Raw genomic sequence first — 22,089 nt, forward strand, 5'->3', positions numbered from 1 at the left:
CTTCGGTAAGCAATCCAACTACCGACATTCCGAAAAAACATAAAGATAAAGACAGAGACAGACTGCATAGGTCCAAAGCTGCCGACGATGCTTCCGTTAAGCTAGTCGCCAGTTCACCAGTACTCAGTGAGGCACTTTCGCAGCCTCTGATACCTGCTACTTCAGATTCGCAGGCCTCTACTGAGACCCATTCAGAGTCCGGTATGCCGCGAGATGCTTCTTTGACTATGGAGCTTGCGGATGTCTCTACCTTGGATGGGTCTGGAGCCGCTGTGCAGGCACCGGCTTCTGAGGGTGTATTCAGGCCCACTGACTTGCATTTTAAAATGACGCCATCTTCGTCTTCAAGGCCTAAAACTCGATCCACGCCGAGAAAATCGACGTCCAAACCACATGGTCAGGCCCATATGCCTAAAAAAACAAATGATAAAAATGGCTGAGAACCTTATTACTTTAATCAGGGGAAGCCAGCCTTCACCCTCTAAGAGACCTAGAACTGATTTTCCTTCGGATTCTTCTGATCAGAATTCTGAAATTTCTGTTTCTTCTGATTACCAGGATTTGCTCTTATCTACCTATAAGGATTCTGATGCGAGGACTCCATACCCTCTGCTTCCCCTCCAGAAGATTTCTCTTTTGGTGAAACCTTGCACACTGTTAGGGAGCATTTTCACTGGGAAAGCCAGGATTACTCTGACTCCAAAAAGAGGCTTAGGGATTTCTTACTCCTACCTCAGCAGAGGCCTTTAGCTATCCCTCCTGTACTGGACATTGTAGATGATGCCTTCTTGTAATCTAGCCTGGCCCCAGACACTTTACCTCCGGCTCCCAGGAAACCTGACGGGTATTACAGAGTACCTGACTCTCACAAGTTCCTCTTCAAGAATCCTATTGCGGACACAGAGACCATTTCACAGGGACCTAAAGGCATTAAGGCTATGACTGCCAAAACCCCTACCCCCTCTAGAGATTCCAGGGCCCTGGACAGATGGGGTAAGAAGGTATACACTTCTGCTACTTTGGCCATTAGGGTCTTAAACTGCCAGTTTCATATGTTAAAGTATTAGCAGCATATTATTGGATTGCTTAAACAGAAAATGATGTTAATTCCTGACTGTGCTGAAAATAAAGAATTACAGGATTTAATGCATTCTGCTGAACAAGTTGGTAAACATACTTTGCAGTGTGGTTTTGACTCTTTGGAAGCATCTTGCAGGGCTGCTGTCACTGAGTCTGTTTTTAGAAGGCATGCTTGGCTTAAGGAGAAAAAATTGCCAGATCATGTTAAAGCTAAATTACTGGATGCTCCCTTAAACCAAGACTGCCTGTTTGGCAACAAAGCAGCAGAAGTACTTAAAAAGATGGAGGAAAAACCTAAATCTATGCAAAATGTCAAAGTTTTCCTGCAAGTACAGCCTCTCAGATTTAGTAGGCATTAGCCTTCTAAGAATTGGTCTTTTCTTGTCTCTTCCAGACCTTCTCAGTCCAAACCCAGGAACAGCAGACCACCTATGATACAGTCTCAAGGTGCTCACAGGCCTAAGCTGTGGGGGGCTCCCACTTCCAAAGCTGGAAGTAGTAAGACACCCCCTTATGGAAAACTATCACAATGACTTAACCTTAAACCTTCCAAGCCCTGCTCAACTGCCTGCTCCCTTAGAGGGAAAGATCGCCCTGCATGCAAAAAAATTGGGACCTCATTACCCAGGACAAATGGGTTTTAAATATAGTTTTCCAAGGATACAGATTCCACTTCCACACCTTACCAACCCCAAACAGTTGGCCAGACCTACCCCCAAATCAGTGGGCAGAGGCTGAACAGCAGGTTCTCTCTCTTCTAAGTATCAGGGCTATTCAGCCTGTCCCAACAAAAGAAAGGGGACAAGGTTTTTACTCAAGACTTTTCCTGGTACCCAGAAAAGACAGCTCCTGGCATCCTATCCTGGACCTCTCTATTCTAAACACCTTTTTTGGTAATCCCAAAATTCAAAATGCTAACTCTTCATCAGCTGCTTCCCATGCTAGCAAAGATGCTGGTTGGCAACCTTGGACATAAAGGAAGCTTATCTGCACATCCCAATATGGGAATCTTGCAGGAAATACCTATGCTTCAGAGCAGGCTACATGCACTAGTAGTTCTCTGCACTTCTCTTTGACTTATCTACTGCACCCAGGGTATTCACAAAGTGCCTAGCTCCAGTCATTGCATTCTGCAGACAAAGATATATTCAAATATACCCATACCTGGGATATTGTCTAATTCAGGCAGAAAGCCAGGACATACTACCAAGTCATCTGGTATTTGTAAAGAAACTGCTAACCTCACTGGGGTACACCATAAACGAAAAGAAATCTCAACTAGTACCCTGCCAACAAATTGTATTCCTGGGAGCAAGCTTGAACACAACTTCCTAGATGGCTTATCTCACACCAGAGAAACAAGTTTATTTGATAGCCTACTTCAAACTACTGGTCACAAAGACCCAGCTATCTGCAAGGAAAATACTGCAAACCCTGGGGTTCCTGGCCTCTTGCATTCTACTAATTAATTCCATATGCAAGACTGCATATGAGGAAACTACAATGGTATCTAAACAGCCTATGGTGTCAACATTCTCAGGACCTGGAATCAATGATTCCTATCATTCCTTGTATAAAGACAGAATTCCTTTGGTGGGCAGAGGCCTGCTACCACAACAAGGGACTGCCATTCACTCTACCCCCTGCCGCCCAAACCCTAACAAAAGACACATCAGACTATGCATGGGGGGCTCACTTGGCAGGGCAGTGCATTCAGGGCAAATGGAACCTGAGTCAAATGTACCTGCATATCAATCAAAAAGAAATGTTAGCTGTACAGAATTCTCTGACAGCCTTCAAGGACCACATTTTTCCAGGACAATTATTGGTAAAGACAGACAACACCACTGTTATGTGGTACATAAACAAGCAGGGGGGAACCCACTCGTACCCTCTCTGCAGACTAGCCATGGCTCTGCGGAACACAGCCTTGAGCTATCAAGTGCAGCTACAAGCTCAATTCCTTCCAGGCAAGCTAAATTCACTGGCAGACGATCTAAGAAGAAATCTCATGGACCCACACGAGTGGAAACTGGAACCAAAGATATTCAACATTTTGAGAAACAAATGAGGGTACCCAGAGATAGACCTGTTTGCCTCCCCTCAGAACTACCAATTGGACAAATTCTGCTCAAGGACTCCCCACAGACAAGCTTGGAAAGTGGATGCCCTGTCCTTCACCTGGGAAAGCCTCTTAGTTTATGCCTTTCCCCCTCTGCCTCTCCTCTCAAACGTTCTGCTGAAGATCAAACTGAACAAACCAAGGACAATACTGATTGCAGCAGACTGGCCACGCCAGCACTGGTACGCCCTCTTGGGCAGTATATCACTGCTGGAACCATGGCACCTGCCTCAGATCCCTTCCCTGCTGTTTCAGCAGGAGGGCCAGATTCTGCATCCCCAGCTTCAAACCCTGAACCTTGCAGTCTGGCTAATTACCTGAGCTCTCCAATAGCATCCCTCAGTAAGCAGGTGCTAGATGTCATTCTGGAGGCAAGGAGGCCTAGTAGTAGAAACTCCTATGCTGAAATGCTGAAAAATGGAAAAGATACTGTTCCTGGAGCCAGACTCAGGGGATGGAAACAACAGTGCCCAGCTTACCGCATATTCTTCAATACTTAACAGAGATGCTCCACAAGGGCCTTTCCTTCTCATCAATTAAAATTCATGCCTCAGCCTTTTCAGCACATTATAATGCTGAGCCACCCCTCTTCTCTCACCCCCTGCTGAAACAGTTCCTCAGAGGGGCCAAAAATTTAAGACCACCCAGGAGAGCCCCTACTCCAGCCTGAGATCTTAACTTTGTATTGTTTGTATTGGAAAAGCTCACTCTACCTCCTTTTGAGCCAGCTGCAACTGCAGAGTTGAAATTCCTTTCTTGGTAAACAACCTTCCTTCTAGCCATCACTTCAGCAAGAAGAGTGTCTGAATTACAGGCCCTCATGGCAGTGGAGCCCTTCATCATCTTCCATGCAGACACGGTGTCCCTCAGGGCAAATCCTTCCTTTATGCCCAAGGTGGTATGCAGTGTGTCCCTTAATCAGTCCATTCATTTGTCAACCTTCTTTTCTAATCCACAGAACAAAGGAGAACGAATACTGCACTCTTTGGACGTGCACAGACAACTTAGATTTTATTTGGACAGGACTAAGCCTCTCAGAAAAACTGAACAGCTGCTAGTTGCCTTTGCTGCAGGGGCAGAGAGGAATGTCATTTCAAAGCAAACCATTTCTAAGTGGATAAGCCATTGCATTTTTTCTGCTATAGGCACCATGGAACACCTGCCCCACAGGGGATAAAATCGCATTTCAACAGGGCTGCATCTACTTCTACAGCCTTTCTCAGAGGTGTCCCCTACCAGGGACATCCTAGAAGCTGCTACCTGGAGCTCTGTACATACCTTCTTCACCAAGCATTACCATTTGCCTATTTTTTCTAAATCCAGAGCTGGTTTTGCCACTGCAGTCTTAGAGGGCTTAATAGCTGGTCCTAATGCTCTCTAACTGCCTCCTCCATTCTTTAGCTTTGGGAATCTATGCAAATGTAATGACTGCAACAGTGAAACATGAACATAGTACAGTTGTGTACACTTACCATAAACGTAGATGTTCAAGTGTATTCACTGTTGCAGTCCTGGTTACCTTCCCTCCAGCCCACTGACTTCTCTTGGCTATACCTTTCATCTTGTTTAGTGTATTTCAGCTTTCTGGTGTATTTGCTTTTTGTTGGAGGTGTAACCTTATATATATAATTGCTTCCCATTATGGGGGCACCTGACATCTGGGGCAAGAAAAACTGATGTAATGGCATTGGCTGCATGCTTTATACCCCTGATATCCTGATGTCATGGAAGATGAGACAGCATCTGACACAGGACCCAAGACTTTGATATTCAGGCCGGCTGAGGGCTACCTGCAGGCAGATAACCCAAATGTAATGACTGCAACAGTGAATACACTCAAAGATCTACATTTATGGTAAGTGTACACAACTGTACTTTCTCCATAATGTTAAGCTAATTACTGGATCTCAAATGGCAAAATGAATCTAACAAAAGGTGGAAGGACGACAAAGGTAGACAAAAGTAAATCATGTACCATTCATAAAGGGGATCATAACAAAGAGAAGGGGAGAGAAGGAGGTAGAAATACTTGTAAAGTCACAGGAGGTAGGTGGATGGCAGAAGAAGCAAAGCAACCATGCCCAGAAGTAATGCAGTAATTCTGCCTAAACTAGTCTGTCAAGTCAGGTATATGAGGTGTGTCAGGCTCAGCCTGCAAGCACTTCTCATAAGGGGTGTGGCAGAACTGTAGAAACTTATGTAACAGAATGAACATACATGGTTACAATGTATCACTAAAGAAACATGTGTGTAAATTAGGCTGGAAGAGATATACCATATCATAACAAATCACAGAATAAAACAATGTAGAATTTTTTAAAGGTGTTTTTTATATATATATATATAGAGAGAGAGAGAGAGGCAGGCATATATGTGTGTGTTGCAGTATCTTTCTAATGCTTAAACAAATAAACCAGTTTTTCCATAAACAACATAGTTTCAAAATAGAGGTTTATTTACAAGGGCAAAAGAACCTGGGAATAATAGAAAACAAAATCCAGTCCTTTACATACTGTTGAGAGTTTTATAGTCATTTCCATAAATCCAGTATCCCAAAAGCCATAATGAGGTTTTTCACTCTAATCTGACATACACATAAATCATCAGCTTGCAAACAGTTTATTTTGTTCTTATCAGAACTCATTTTCCAATCTGAACACAGAATAATCTGTCAGCATCCCAGGAATGAGCAACAGTCTTTTTCCTCCTGCAGGTTTCAGGGGTAGCATTTCCCATGCACACCGCTTTGCAGAGACAGAAGACTACTCAGCAGACCCTCTAGCCCAAAGAGCTCACTCTTAGCAGGGAAGAATCATAGAAGTACAAAGACAATATTAGCTGTTATTTGGGACTTGAAATCAAGACCTCAATCATACCATGCTGGTTTCACTGCCGCTGGAGCAACAAGAGCCTCTGGGCAGTAAGGTGTTACGTTTCTTTGCAGAATGTTTAACAGTCCTTGACAGAGGACTTTGTGTGTGTGTGTGTGTGTGTGTGTGTGTGTGTGTGTGTGTGTGTGTGTGTGTGTGTGTGTGTGTGTGTGTGTGTGTGTGTGTGTGTGTGTGTGTGTGTGTGTGTGTGTATGTGTGTGTGTTTGTGATCAGATCTCAGCAAGGCTAGAAAACCTCATATGCCTGATTTCCATATACTTTGTGATTGTTACCTGCATATTCTCTTTTTTTTAATTTCTCCAAGTCTTTTGGGTTTCAAATACCATGATGGTATTGGACCCCACTACTAAGTCAAATTATGATTAAAGTTCATGAAATTATTCTTGTTTCAATCTTTGATGTTAGCCAGAAGTGCTCTTTGCAACACTCAAAATGTACCCAGTAATGACTCCTTCTGCAATTCTTATGGAGTTACATAAATCGGTAACATATCTAAGTACGATTGTAAATTCTTTTTTTATAAGACCTGTTGCTCCTACTACTACTGGTACTGTCTGGGTAACTTTCTTCTGCATTGCCCTCATTTCTGCCTGAAAATCCTGGTATTTTATGCCATTATGTCTCTGTATGTAAGACACTGTAGTCACTAGGTGTAACAATTTAAATGATCAATGCTACTTTTGTCTTCTGTTCATAGACTGCTATATCTGTTTTTCTAGCATCTGTTTTATGAACTGTTGGGAATGGATGATCCCATGTGATATAAACTTCATCATTTTTATAAAGCTTTGCCTCTCATGTTTCTAGTGCTTTTCAGCTACTTCAGTATTATAATGTTTGCACAATCACCAATGCAAATGTCTTGCCACAATATTATACCTTTCAGTATACAGTCCTTCTGCCATTAATATACCATAACCAGCAGCATGATGTGCAACTGTTTCCAATTCTGTTTTACAAAACCTGCATTTGTCTGTTTCTCCCACATGTTCAATGGACATTGTACACCAACGTGTACGTAGTCCACTATCTTGGGGTGCCGATATTAACTTTTCATCTTTTGGTTTAAATTCACCTCTCCTTAATGATTCCTGCATTTGACCCTGATCAACATGAGGTTGTTCCAAGAGTTTGTTATACTTGCAACTATATTTATGCATTTTCCACATTTCTTGCCTTCTCATCTGATCCTTCACCTTATATTCTTTCTTTTGTGTTTTGCCGCATTCACTTGCTAGTAGCTACCTGATTTTTATCTATTTCTGGTTTGATTTGTATTCCTGCTTGACACCGATATCCTTCTACTTAACTAAGTCATCTTAAAGTTATTGTCCTCATGTTTCAGTACTTTCACTATGTTTTGGTCTTGTGAGATCACCAGATATGTATGTAGTCCCACTACTGTAGATCTGTACAGGTAATCAGTTTTGAGGAGGCCCATGCTTCCTTCAGAACGGGGAATATATAATCTTGGTATGCACTGAGTTTTATAAATCATTTGATAAGCATGAAGCATCCTTCTTGTTTTCCTGTCCAAACTATACAACATCTTTTGGGGCCAATCAGTCACTCCAAAACAGTAAGTTAGGACAGGAAGAACAAATTGGTTTATAGCTTGGACTTTGTTTCTAAATGTAATGCTGTTTTTATTATTAATTTAAGGCTTCTAAAATATGCTTTACTAAGTTTTATTCATATTCGTTCATGTTTTATTGTTGCTCCATCAATTCCCAAATATTTATACACTCCCTCTTCCTCAAGTTTTTTTATATCACATTTTTGTCCCAAACTGATGTTTTCTTGGTGCTGCAGCTTTCCTGATTTAAAGGTTACTTTTGCACATTTATCAAGACCAAATGACATTCTTATATCATCTGAAAAAGTTTTGAGCACTTCCAGTTGTGCTTTCAGTTCCTCATCTGATGAGCTGTACAGTTTTAAATAATCCAGAAAAAGAATATGAGAAGTCTTTATACTTTGTTGTTGTCTGGGAGCCAAATTATAGCCATGACCTAATCTGTTTAGTAGATATCTTAATGGGTTAAGGGCAAGACAAAAGAGCAGTAGTGACAAACTCACCCTGGAATATCCCCTTTTGAATCCTTATCCCTGGGATAATAATTTGTCCTTTATCATGGCTTAATTGTAAAGCCACTGTTTCATGGTCGCTGTAATGTAGGTGATCAGTGTAGGGTGTATCTTACACATTTTTAAGCACTCTTTTATCCATGAATGTGGGATACTGTTAAATGCTTTTTTGTAGTCTATCCATGCCAATGTACTGCCATACATATAGATTACTTCCCTTTTTACAGTTCTGCATTATGACTTTAACATCAAATGAGCCTTTGTTCCATATGACTTTCGTTTGTTACCCTTTTGTTCTCTTGCCATGATTGTGTTTTCGTGTAAATGACTATAACTTCTGTCGGCATCAATTCCAGCGTACAGTTTATACATTGTTGGAAGGCAAGTTAGTTGTATATATTTTTTAGAATAGCTTGCAGATTCACTCTTAAGTAAGAGTATTGTTTTTCCCTGTTGTTAGCCAGGCTGATGTCTGTTCAGGGTGTGCATATAAATATTTCTTACTCATGGCAAAATCTTCATGTGAAGATGTTAATACTTTTAACCAGAGGTTACTGTATCTTGGCCTGGGGTTTTCCATTTAGGAGCTTTTCTTAACATTATTTCAATCTCTCTGGCTGTTACTTACCATTGCATATCCTACACATCTGAACTTCTTATTCTTTGTTTTACTTGTTCTATTCTCTCTTGTAGGGCACTCTCTGTGTTTTGTTAGTCCCTGGTTTAGCAGTCACAATTTTATTATGACCCCCCCCCCCCCCAGTATAGCCTTACTGGAATGATTGTATGCCTGAGGCAGACCATTTACACTTAAGTGACTGTGGCCAGAATGATTGTGGACCTTAAAAAGAACTGAAGTGTTTAAGCCCATTGAGATGGTTTTATATTGCTATCTTTCTGTCTGTAAAACCCATTGTAAAGGAGCTTTGTCCATTACCAGGACAAGCTCTGTTTAAAACAAGTAATATTTCAGGGCGGTAAGGGCCCATTTAACTGCAAAGCACTCTAGTTCTGTCACTGAATATCTTTTCTCATTATTGCTGGGCTTTCTGCTAATGTAACTTATGGGATGTTCCTCCCCTTCAACCATTTGAGCTAATACACTTTGGAGATGTCATTATGTGCGAATAACCATTTGTTGAAGTCATGGACCATCAGTATAGGTAAATTACTATAGCTGTAACACTAGCTTGGTGTAAGGAATTCAGAATGGGTTGGACTTTAGGGAGATGATTTTCTCAGTCTTCAGAGAATGTTATGACATCATCCAGGTAGGCTGCAACATATCTAGTATGGGATATTAGTGTCTTCTCCATCAGCTACTGCAGTGTCATAGATGCTCCATGGAGACCAAAAGTCAGGACACTATAGCAGAAGAATCTATCACGTGTAGAATATGTCATTTCCTTTGCTTCTGAGGCTAATAGAATTTACTGCTAACCTTTGGTTAGCTTCAAAGTGGATAGAAACCTAGTCTGACCAAACATTTTAAGGGTCTATATTACATCATCAAACACTTAAAAAAGCGAATGATGATTAATCGACCCCATGAAAGCGAAAGCTTACAATATCGAAACCTCAGAACAGTGATTTTTTTCCAAGTGAAAAAAATCACTGTTCCAAAAAAAAAAAAAATTAAAACATTACATAAAGTGGGGTCTGTGCCCCTCACACCCCCCCCCCCACTTAAATATACCATCTCTGCAATCGCACTACAGTGCCAAAAACAGCAAAGTAATGGAAGCAGCCAAGCAAATTATTTCCCAGGGGAAAGAATTCGCTTAAAAGCAGCTTCACTATTTTGCCTTTTCATTCTTTTATGTTTGATCAATACGCATTCGACAGAATGCATCTTCGATCACGTAGTAGGTACCCACATTTTAATTAGTTCATCCATTTGGACATAATAAACCAATTAAAGTTTTAAATTAACTGCACAATGTTATAGAGCCATCAGATTTCAGAACCAGTACTATGAGATTCATTCAGTATAGGTTTATTCTGTGATCCCACCTTTAATTATTTTCTGTACTTCTTCCCTAATTGCTTGTTGTTGTTATTAAGGTACCCAATATATATAATAAATGTATTTTTTCATCAGGCGTAGTTTTTGTGTTGTGCTAGATTAAACTGGTCTCTACCAGGCAACTCTGAAATTATCTCCTTTTTCACTTCTTTTTTTCTGAGATACTGATAATGTCTCCCTATTATGACTTCTGGACATGCTTGAAATCTGCAATTGTGAAGTTTCTGCCCAACATTTTAGAATAGCTGTGTGGTTTAACTAATCTGGTTTCCTTTATCTCAGCTCTCCTACGTTCTAATTCAGGTCATTTACTTTCTCTACAGTTCCAGAATGTACTTGCTGCTTAACGAGGAACTTATGGGGCGGTACAAATGTACTTTTTCTCCTGGTTTGAATCCTCTGAAATAAGACTTTATATTATATGCTCACTTTTCTGTCTCTTGCACCCACTTCATATGTTCTCTTACTGTAGGCAATATAGTTCTCAACCTATTCATATATTGATTTGATATCTTATTCCAGACTGGTGCAGCTAATGAACTTATCAGCACTGAATTATAGCTCTAGAAGTTAAAATAAGTCAGGGTGAGATGGAAATTAACAACTTGGAAGACAGTTTTGTTCACAATGAGGCTACACGCAGCAATTTAATTTTGGAGGCTAAGGTAATATTTTAAACTGAAAAAGAGACACAACAGGTAAATTATAATTGTTATGATGTAGTTAGCAGACTTCCTTCTTTGGAATGGATTGTCTTGGATAATATGAGTGATGAACAAAGTGATGATGTTCTAAATATCTCTGGCATTCGTTTAACATATGTGCGGTTGCCTGTGCCTAATTTAGGAACTGAATTTGTTCTTACATTTTTTTGTAGTTTTACAGATTATATATTGACTACTTCAAACTTTTTAAAATGTTATGTTCAGCAGAGTATTTTGAAAAAAAAAACATGTATTGGGCTAGTCCTAGTAGAGTTTCTAGTATGGTGGAAGTTAACAATGGTATTGAATATTTGTATTTTTCTGCCAATGATTCCTTTTTATTGATTGAGGATGATACCGATAGGTTTTTCTTGCCTCAACAATTTAAAGAGTGCTTATATTCCCAGTTTTTCAAATGATGGTATTAAACTTTTGCATTTAGTGCAGAGTGAGTTACAAGATTTGGTTGGCTAACTGAAGTCAAGATATTGCTACCTCTCATTTGGGACCCAAACCCAAGACCTCTAGCATACCATGCTGGTGTCAATGCCACTAGTCCAACAAGTGCCTCTGAACAGATGGAGCAGTAGTTTTCCTCCCTAATAAGCCTTATCCTTTTGGCTACGAAACTTCCAGCATAGCGATTAGATCAAATTTCAGAGACACACACACACACACACACACACACACACACACACACACACACACACACACACACACACACACACACACACACACACAAAGCTCCCTGCTTAGGCATTATTAGAATCAAAGAATAAAAGAAGTGAAATGATAAATAAAGCTAATGTTATCCTTTCACTTCTATGAGTCTAACAGTGCCTAAGGAAAGGGCTTTCTCTGTATTTGTATGAATATCCATTTGTAGGCAGAAAGGATGCACTTCCTCCCTTAATGGGCCAGCCAACAAAAAGCACCCCCGCATTTACTACATTGCTGTAACTGCTAATCAAATTCTGGTTATCTGGGTCACAAGTGGGGCTCCATCCTTGTATGCTGTGGCACTGTATACCTGTGTATCTATCCATCTATCTATCTATATATATATAGATATATATAGATATATATGTATATGGGTCTATATTACATGATCAAATGATTAGGTGATCGAACACCTAAACATCAACCACGTAATATCGAACTGCAAAATACCGAACACTGCCAGGAAACATTACTGTCGGCCAAAAAAAAATTTACTTTACAGCCAAACTAAGTGGGGGGCTTCACCTACCACACCCCCCGATGTGGGGGGCTGTATCCCTCACACCCCACCTAACTAAATATATCAACTCCGAGATCGCTCTACAGTGGAGAAAACAGCAAAATCCAGCGAACAGCCAAGGAAAATCTTTCCCTGCGTTAAATTGGCCGTTCGCTGTTTTTTGCTTTCGATATTACATGGTCGATGTTTAGGTGTTCGATCACCTAATCATTCAATCACATAATATAGACCCAATATATATATATATATATATATATATATATGTGTGTGTGTGTGTGTGTGTGTGTGTGTGTTTGCGTGTATGTATATATATATATATATATATATATATATATATATAAACTAGACTTTTCTGATTTCCTTGGCCTAGCAGAAAGTATGGCTTTCCCCAAAGGCAGGATATGCAAGTAGTCCTTGTGAAGGTAACTCCACCCACTAATCCCTGTTCATTTGGATGTAAGAAGCCTCATTGTTTCTACAGCTCTAGCAAACTGTTTCAATTCCATGGATTCATTTTGCAAAAATAGTTGATGTGAAATGTATCTATGCAGAATGTTCTGTGTTGCTAGAGTCATATGATTGCTCTTCAGGCTATATGGGGCTTTAATTGGTATTAAAGCTGTGCAGCAGCTTGCTATCCAGCGATTTTGTTATCCACAGAATCCTTATCTGAAATACATTCAAAAGCCTGCCTTGTCTTGACAGCCCCAGAGCCCAACCAGCTTTTTTCAACTCAGCATAAACATAGTCCTGAGACCCTTTCCTTATACTGCAGCACTGTGGAACAAGTTCAGTAAGGCACTACCTCATCCTCAGTCTTCTGATTTGAACTGATAATTGAAAGGCATTCTTACATTTGATATGTCCTTTACAAATTTGCCAGAGGAACCATGGCTCACTAGCAAATGGCATAGCTCGTCTGCTATAATCTGATTAAGGGGCGTAAATGGTGGCAGTCCACCCTCGCTGAACTTTTGTTCCAAGAATTTCCATGAAGTAGAGAGAACAGTATTAACACCCCTTCTCTTTAACCTGTTCATGATACTTCTACCTGAGACTATCAGAATTAATGTACTAAATAAAGCCTCTACTCATAATGTGTCATTAGGCACGGTCCCCACAGTTGATATACCTGTGCTCACTGAATGAGCAAACCATTTGAAGTTAGGGAATGACTCTGTCTTCCAGCATGAGTAGGTTGTAAAGTTTGCTTTTACTGAGTCTGGATAGTTTGCTGTTATAAGTAAAACCCAATCCATGGGTCTAAGGTTTATTGGTGATCCCTTCAGTAGGAGTAAGAGGAATTATACATTCACTGTCTCTTCAATTCAGTTTTGCCTGTTAAAAATTTAGGTGGAGTATTGCTTGATGATTTTTTTTTTTTTTGCTTTGTTCCAGACTCCTTCAAATGTAATAGGTCTGAAAATAGTGTTTCCTTGGTGATTTGGTGATTCATGGTTCCCATCCTTTTTTTTAACCATTTCTGCAATGTATAGTGGTGTGACTCAGGAAATTATTTATGAATGCCTTCCAACTCAATTCATCCTTGAAACAAAGCTCCTTAACTTTCCTTGTATCAGAATGACTATAGGATTAAAACAGATCTGAAGTAGTTAACTTCATTTTATCTTCAACCTGTGGGTATTTGGATCCATATCGGATCCGAGCCGGTAACTTTACAAGCATCTGCTCCAAGTTCCAAGCTCCTCCCCTTACCCATAACACACCACCATCTCCTACCTTTCCTCAGATCTCGTTTGCCACTTCATGCATCAGCATCGTGATCTCTGCAGCTCTGAGCTTTAGAGTTTACTGTAAGTGCTTTTTGGGGTTGTTTAGAGAGAGTTTTTCTCGGTTAGTTCCCTTTTTCTCCCCCAATGCTAGTTTGTTGTTTTTTTGTCAAAAAAAAAAAAAAAAAAAGTTTCTAGATACTGTGAGTTTATTTTTGTGTAGGCCCATCCCTTCCCTTAGTGTGTGCATGGTCAGGTAGTGTGTTTGGGTGTGGTTGTTGTTTGTTTTTGGGATGTCTGAACAACCAAAACCTACCTTTAAAAAATGCACAGAGTATGGCCATAAGCTTTCACAAGCAGATGGCCACACTCTGTGTGTTGTTTGCTTGGGCATAGCACATTTGTCCATCCAGTGCAGCATTTGTGCAGGGTTTAATCCAAGGGCCCTTAAAGATAGAAAGGCCAAACTTGTGGCAAAAGGCCTTGCTTCCAGCATCTACCTTGGATTCTTCTGCTATGGCCTCGGCTTCTACAACACCCGCCCAACCCCCCTTCAGACTGGGGCTCACCCTCAAGCTATACCTGCTGAAGGGGATGTTACCAAAGGGAGAGATAAAAAGGACAGACACAAAGATGCGGCGAGAGGGAGAGACAGAGAAAAGAAAGGGGATAGGCCCCGTAAATGGTCTCCAGATCTGGAGTCCTTCCCTAGCCCACCTTCTAAGGTCTCCAGACCTGATTCTCCTCGGCTCCACTCCCCCAGATTTTCCCCGGAGCTGACTGAGCCGAGGCCTTCCTCTAGATCCTCCCAGTAACCAGCCAGATCCGAGTCAGTCACTTCCTCACGCTTGACTCAGAGTCTTTCTGAAATGTATATGGACAGGATGATGAGGAAATTCATTTGGACCCAAATCCAGATGGGAGTCTTGCCAGGCCCCTCTCCCTCTGGTGGGGGGACCTCCATGCCGTTCTTTCACACGATTTCTCCTTCCCTGATCCAGCCTGCGGTTTTGGGGTATATGGATCCGAGGATCTTTGGAGCTGGGGATTCGGTGCTGATGGTTCCTCTAACCTCAACTCCGGTGATTTCGAGTTCCTCGGATCTGACTAGCTCGGATCTGAGTGGCTCTTGGAGCTGAGGATGGGGAGTCAGACCTGAGGGGATGGATGTGTCTTCGGCTCCAACATTGTCGGATCCAAGCTGTTCCTTCGGAGCTCTGGCTACCCTAGCCTCGGCTCCGATCCTCATGACGGACCCGGGGAGAGCTTCCTCCTTGTTGGGCTCTAAGGAGGTATGCTCTCCATTAGCATTCAATGTGGTGAAGAGGATTCTCTCCCAAGGATCGAGACCCCAGCCTATTTCCTTGGATTCTGCCCAGACTTTCTTTTGATTCGGTTACTACTCCCTTCATCTTGTCTCAGGGACAGCCCATGCTAGAGAAGCCCCAGGCGGTTCCCCTGGAAGAACCCCCCCCCCGCCCATGGTTCACAAGCCCTCTTCAGAGAGTCCCACTGAGGAGGGTCATCGTAAGCACATGTGCAAAGGGCGGCACTTGGACTCCCCTGAGTCCCTTACCAAAGACACTGATTTAGATGAAGGAGAAGGTTCCCCCAGGTCACATCATGAGGATGTCTCCTTTGGAGACATCATGGAGATCCTCTGCTAGAGGGGAGGTTGGTCAGCCCCAAAACCTTCTATGGATGAATCAGTATTCCTGGAGGCTTGTGGCGCAGGCCCATCTGCTTCCTGGGTGTCCCCACCAGCGGATCCTTTAGTGGATCTTATCACCACGTGGGCATGGAAGGAGCCTGACACCATAGAGCCGACACCTAAGCACCAGGACAAAATTGTCCCTCCACCCTCTGACAGACAGGCATGGTATAAGGGATCCCCTGTGGATGCTATGGTGGTTGCAGCAGCCACCAAGAGGGAACTGGCTCAAGAGAGTTCCTCTGTCCACCCTCCGGATAAGGAATCCAGGACAGTGGATCGATTTGGGAAGTGAGTGTATTCTTCAGCGACGTTTTCCATCCGAGCACTGAACTACTTGGCACACGTAATACAACTGCAGCTAGACCTAGTCACTGAGTTATCTGAGTTTCCCCCAGAGTCTTTGTCACAGGAGGCAAGTGTCTATTATCCACCTAGATGTCTACTCTGAAATCAGTGTCAAACACGTCGATGTGCCTCATTTCTCATGCTACGAAAGGAGCAGCTAGGGTGGCTGGGACCAGCGTTGCTATGTGGTAACATGCTTGGCTCAGACTGTGTCAGTTTGCGGGCCCCTTCAAGGCTTCTTTTACGAATGCTCCCTTCGATGGTTCTTCTCTTTGGGAAGACCATACGTGACACCATTTCCAGAGTGAGAAAGATGGGAACACTTTGTCTGCCATTGGAATCCGCTTCTCTAGCCCTCAACGATCCTTTTCCAGGAATCAGAGAGGGCAAAAGAAGATGTGGTTCCAGAAATCGCAGTTTTCCTGAGACTCTCAGGACAACTCATCCCCTAGAGGCAGAGGGGGACATGACAGATGCTGGCCCAGAGGCAGAGGGGGTCCGAGGAACTTTGTGTTTAGGGAGTCCTTCTTGGACAGGCCCACGCAGCAGCCCTGAGGGGTTGCCCAACTGTCCTACTCCGAGAAGATTATCATTGCACCCAATGGCATGGGAGTCCATAACTGCAGATCATTGGGTGCGTTAAATAATATCCAGAGGTTACACCATCCCATTTGTTGCCCCTCCAATTCAACCAAAATACCTCCCAGATGTTCCACCCTCTCAAAGGGAGATGGCAGTGCTAGAGGTTTCCAAGCTGCTTCAAAAACTAGCCATTGAAACAGTTCCCCCCGATCAGTCTGGGTCAGGCATTTACTCCAAGTTCTTTTTAGTGCCAAAAAAAACGGGGGACCTCAGACCCATTTTGGACCTGTCAACCTTAAACCTGGCTGTTGCCAAACAGAAGTTCCGGATGGTCACCCGACAGTCCATTCTACCTTATCTTTGAGAATGCGACTGGATGTATTCGATAGACCTCCAGGACACTTACTACCATATCAAGATTCACAGAAGCTCCAGGAGATTCCTTCACTTCCGAATGGGAGCCAGTCATTTCCAGTTCCGAGCACTACCCTTCGGTCTCACCACAGCCCCCAAGGTGTTTACCAAGTTAATGGCAGTGGTAGTGGCTCACCTGAGGCTTCAGGGGATTCAGGTATTCCCTTACTTAGACGATTGGCTCCTAGCTGCTTCCATCAAGTGTCTTCTTTGCCAAGCCAGAGACTTTTTCCTGCATCTTGCAGCCCTGTTAGGGATTACGGTCAATGTTCCCAAGTCCCTCTTGAATCCGGTACAGATCCTGGACTTTATCGGGCATGGCTGGACACCCTTCAATTGAAAGTCTACCTAACTCTAAACAGGGTCTAGAGTCTAAGGGCTCATGTATCACTGATTCTTGGCCCCAGGTTACCAAAGGCGGTGGATGTTCTCAGACCCTTGGGCTCTATGGCTGCAGCAATTTCTATCCTCCCCTGTGCATGTCTTCTCATGCATGTTCTACAATGGACTCTAGCAGTACAGTGGTCTTGGCTGGATTTCCCCATGGAATATCCAATTCACATCAGCAAAACCTGCAGGGCGTCACTTTTCTGGTGGGTCCAGTCTCTGGAGATTGTAGTGGGACACCCCTTTTTTTCCATCCACAGCCCAAGCCACAGTGACCACGGACGCCTCCCAGTTCAGGTGGGGGGGGCATTATTTGAGGAGAACGGTCCAAGGCACGTGGTCCCAGATCGAGACCATATTGCACATCAGTATTCTGGAGATGAGAGCAGTACTTTTAGCATTGCAGGCCTTCCATACTGTTCTTCCTCTGGGGGCTATTGCATTTCAGTCAGACAACATGTCGGTTGTCTGGTACATCAACAAACAAGGAGGAACCAGATCTTACTCTCTGTGTCGCGAGGCCATGAGAGTTTGGGAGTGGGCAATCTCCACCAGCCAGTTTCTGATTGCAACGCACATCCCGGGACACTCCAACATTTTAGAGGACAAATTGGGTCGGGCTATTCTAATGCCATACAAGTGGTCTCTGAAGCAGTCAATAGCGGAGGAGATCTTCCTTGCGTGGGGACAGCCTTGCTGCGATCTCTTTGCATCTCCTTCCAACGCGAAGTGCAACGAGTTCTTTGCTCTGATTCCCTCACCAGGGGACCCCCCCAGAGATACTCTAGTCCATGCTTGGCCTCCCAGCCTCCTGTATTCCTATCCCCATTACCACTCATTTCGAAGTTTCTTCAGAAGGCTTGGCGACTGGGGTGCAAGTTGATCCTCATTGTCCCGTTCTGGCCTCATCAGGTTTGGTTCCCCTTCCTCTGGTCTCATGTTCTAGCTCTTCCTTGGCTTCTTGATCCCTGCCCAGATCTTATTTCTCATCCTTCGGCACCTGTTCGCTCAAGCTGGACAGCCTCAAGCTGACAGCTTGGTTGCTTCAGTTCCCTTAATTGCCAGGACTCCCGGTCTTTCATTTTCATTGAAAACTATTCTAGTAGTGGCTCATAAGTCTTCCACTAGGAAGATTTACCGCAGTAAATGGAAACAATTTTCTGTTTGGGCATCTCAGAGAAAGCTGGATCCTTTTACGGCCTCTGTATCTGCAGTACTGGATTTCTCAGCCAACATTTTTCAGCAAGGGGCCAGTTCTTCCACTGTGAAAGTGCAACTGGCAGCTATTTCAAATTTTCATGTCGACAAGAACAGGAATGCCCTGGCCTCTTCTAGATTGTGTAAGGCTTTTCTTAAAGGCACTTTTCTTTTGCACCCTCCAGTTAAGAACCCTGTTCCTCCTTGGGACCTTACCTTGGTTCTTCAGGACTTAGTTGCTCCCCCTTTGAACCTGCAGCATCAGCGGCTTTAAAGTTCTTATCCTGGAAGACAGCCTTCCATAGTGGCCATTACGTTGGCTAGCTGGGTTTCTGAGCTTCAGGCCTTGTCTGCCATGCTGCCTTACTTGATCTTCCATAAGGACAGGGTTTCTCTCTGCACAAACCCTTTTTTCTTACCAAAAGTGGCTTCTGAATCAAACATTAATCAAACAATTAATCTGCCGGTTTCTTCACATATTTTCAGAACAAGGGTGAATATAAACTGCATTTGCTAGATGTTCATAGACAACTTCATTTTTTTTTACACAGAATAAAGCACTTCTGTAAATCTGACCAGTTATTTGTGTCCTTTTCTAAGCCCTTTTTGGGTAAGGCCATCTCCAAAGTTTCTTTAGCTAGATGGATTACACTATGTATTTTGCAAATTTACAAAGACAAAGGCTTGTCTCCACCTGGTCCTGTTAAATCTCACTCTACCAGATCAATGGCAGCGTCTGTTGCTTTCTGGTCTAGGGTGTCATTGGATGACATTTGTGCAGCAGCAACTTGGGCTAAGTCACATACCTTCATTTTTTGATTATAAGTTGGATTTATGACTCAGATCTAACTACTCAGATGGAACGTTATGGTGAATACATAACTTCTTTATCTGAAGTAGTTAACTTCATTTTATCTTCAACCTGTGGGACAGAGTCCCCAGCTACTCAAACCCCTGGAAGACCCTCATGGAAGGATATCCCTGAGGACTGCAGAGCCGAAGGATGCTCTTCCAGGGGTTTGAGTAGCTGGGGACTCTGTCCCACAGGTTGAAGATAAAAATGAAGTTAACTACTTCAGATAAAGAAGTTATGTATTCACCATAACGTTCCATCTGAGTAGTTATACTTCATTTTTCTACAACCTTTCCACCCTCCTTCCCCCGAACCTTCTCATGTGATGATCATGTATGGTTTCTTCTAGTTTGAGTTGCTGATTGGTTTGGGTTGCAGCAAACTTGATCTGAGGGAAGGTAGGAGATGGTGGTGTGTTATGGGCAAGGGGGAGGGGCTTGGAGCTCGGAGCAGATGCTTGTAAAGTTGCCAGCTCGGATCCAGTATGGATCCGAATACCCACAGGTTGCAGAAAAATGAAGTATAACTACTCAGATAGAACGTTATGGTGAGTACATAACTTATTTTTTTACTTTCACCTCCCTCCCATTTTATGAGCATCATTCATTAAACCATGTACTTTCTGTAGTAATTGAGCTGTAACAAATTGCTTTCAGACAACTTCATTCTGACCCTTACATCATTAAAGGCGGTTGACCAAGCATTTGCACTTTCAAAGCAAAAGCTTGTATTATATTCTGTAATTGAGTGTCCTCAAAAGCCAAACTGTCTCCCTGTAATTTGATGAGCTATTTCAGTCTTAATGGGATAGGGAACATTTTACCACCCAGTAATTAAATTTATATCACACACAGTTTATTTTTATTTATTTATTTATTCCTTTGTTGACTGGAGTAGTTTGGCTGGGCCAAGAGTCCTTTTACAGCAGTCTCAGGTTGAAAAGCTCAACAGGTCAGTAGAATTACAAGCTACAAGAGTTACGTGTCTTAACATTAATATAATATTAGCATGCATAGAGTTGTAATCAGAACAAGTGTTAAGCACCTTTGACATAAGCATCTCTAACTGATGAAATTTACATGTAAGGTATTGATATACAGTTTACATCCAGATGTTCTGACCTTGCTTACAGATTCAGATTAAATCGCAAACTTGACAAATTGTAGAATTCTAACTGTAATGATAATTACCTTTATTTACAGGGATTATGTACAATTTTCTACAGTGTAAGCAATGTAGATGTGAAATTTTACTAGGTTATAGAGAAGAACTGAGATTTCAAATTAGTCACTGCCCTCAACCTTAACCTCTTGAGTCTTAAGTTGTGTGCTTTGCCTTTTTAGTGTCATCCATTTTAAGTAAAAGTCACTCAAGCTCAGTGAATTGTGACCATGCATTAATTGTACTGCTGTACAGTTTCCACTTGAAGTGACTTTATCTTGCATTACAATTTCTCCATCTAATGTTGTTGCTCTGCTTGTGCTGTCAAAGTGTTTTTGCATCCGGCTTCTCTGCCATAATAGAATTCATAACCCATACCACCTTGATTTCTACCATGCTGTGTCAGCATATACTTCCCTGCCTGTGCCTGTGGGACCGTATACCCTTTTGTACTAAAGGTTATAGTCATTATAATTACTGAATCGTTTAACTTGGATGTCATGATTATCCACCATGAGAGCATAAAGTTTAGCTCACATTTACATCCATAGACTATGAAGTGATTCCTTTTACTAGGGTTAGCTGAACGGAGCTCGTAGGCTAAGCAGCCATCTTGCTTGGTAGTACCACCCTAATCCACTAGAGTAGAAATAACTGGATGTGTTAGTGAAGTTTTTGTCAGACAATAAAGTGATATGCTGTTTGTCCCGAGATATGCCATCATAGCTTTGTGGTGATGGGGACTGGTCTGTTAAACTTCTGTCTTTGGAGTAATCCCTTTTTGATGTTTATATTTCTGTCCAGCATTTATCTAGGTGTTGCTGTGTCTGGTTTTAGTTATAATGCCTGCAAAAGAGGGATGGTATATAGAAAGCTGCAGTATAGAGACTATTTTCCATCACTTATATGGAGCGTTTTTTAGCAATCTTGGGTGGTTTGTGATTGATAGATTACACATCCAGCACTGTGAATATGAGTAAACATTAGTCATCTACAGTTATGTTATATAAGTCTTACAGCTGTTATTTCCAGTTTAATTTTTTTGTTGGTCAGGAAAGGAAGACAACAGGCAAGCCTAATCTGGTTGACTAACTGTACAGTATTTTACCATTAAGAGGCCCATCAGGCACTCTTCAGTAAGTTGTAGGGACATTTATCATAAGGAGTACCTGCCTGCATTACCTTTTTTTTTCAGGAAAACGTTAATTGTGTAAAGCTGTCCTGCAGCGATTTCATCACTTCAGAGCTTTGTTTTACAAATCATGGTAGCACTTATTTGCATACTTAGGAGTAGGGTCTGCTTACAGTTTCCTGAATACTATGTTTGACTCAATCTGGGCTTGTTGTTGTGAATTAGATGCGAGCTGTTGCACTGATATATGAGTACCGTGTACAGTTAAAGATACTTAGAATGATTTCTGACTTGGATCATTTTTATCCTATGGCATGCCCCCTTGTACATGTGCCTTTGGAAGTTTCATACTTAACTGCATACTTCAAAAGTAAGAGATTTTTTTTCACATAAAGTTTATATCTTAATTTTCATAATAAAATC

The 22,089-nt window shown here is 42.2% G+C and overlaps 1 protein-coding gene across 4 annotated transcripts in view; it reads left to right on the plus strand.

The window, feature by feature from the left end:
* PIR (pirin) overlaps positions 1–22,089 on the plus strand; it is a 723,908-nt gene that overhangs the window by 154,254 nt on the left and 547,565 nt on the right. The gene's annotated exons all lie outside the window — the stretch shown is intronic.

Source organism: Protopterus annectens, chromosome 5.part1, assembly GCF_019279795.1.
Source record: "Protopterus annectens isolate FY-2018-M chromosome 5.part1, PAN1.0, whole genome shotgun sequence".
NCBI lineage: Eukaryota > Metazoa > Chordata > Ceratodontiformes > Protopteridae > Protopterus > Protopterus annectens.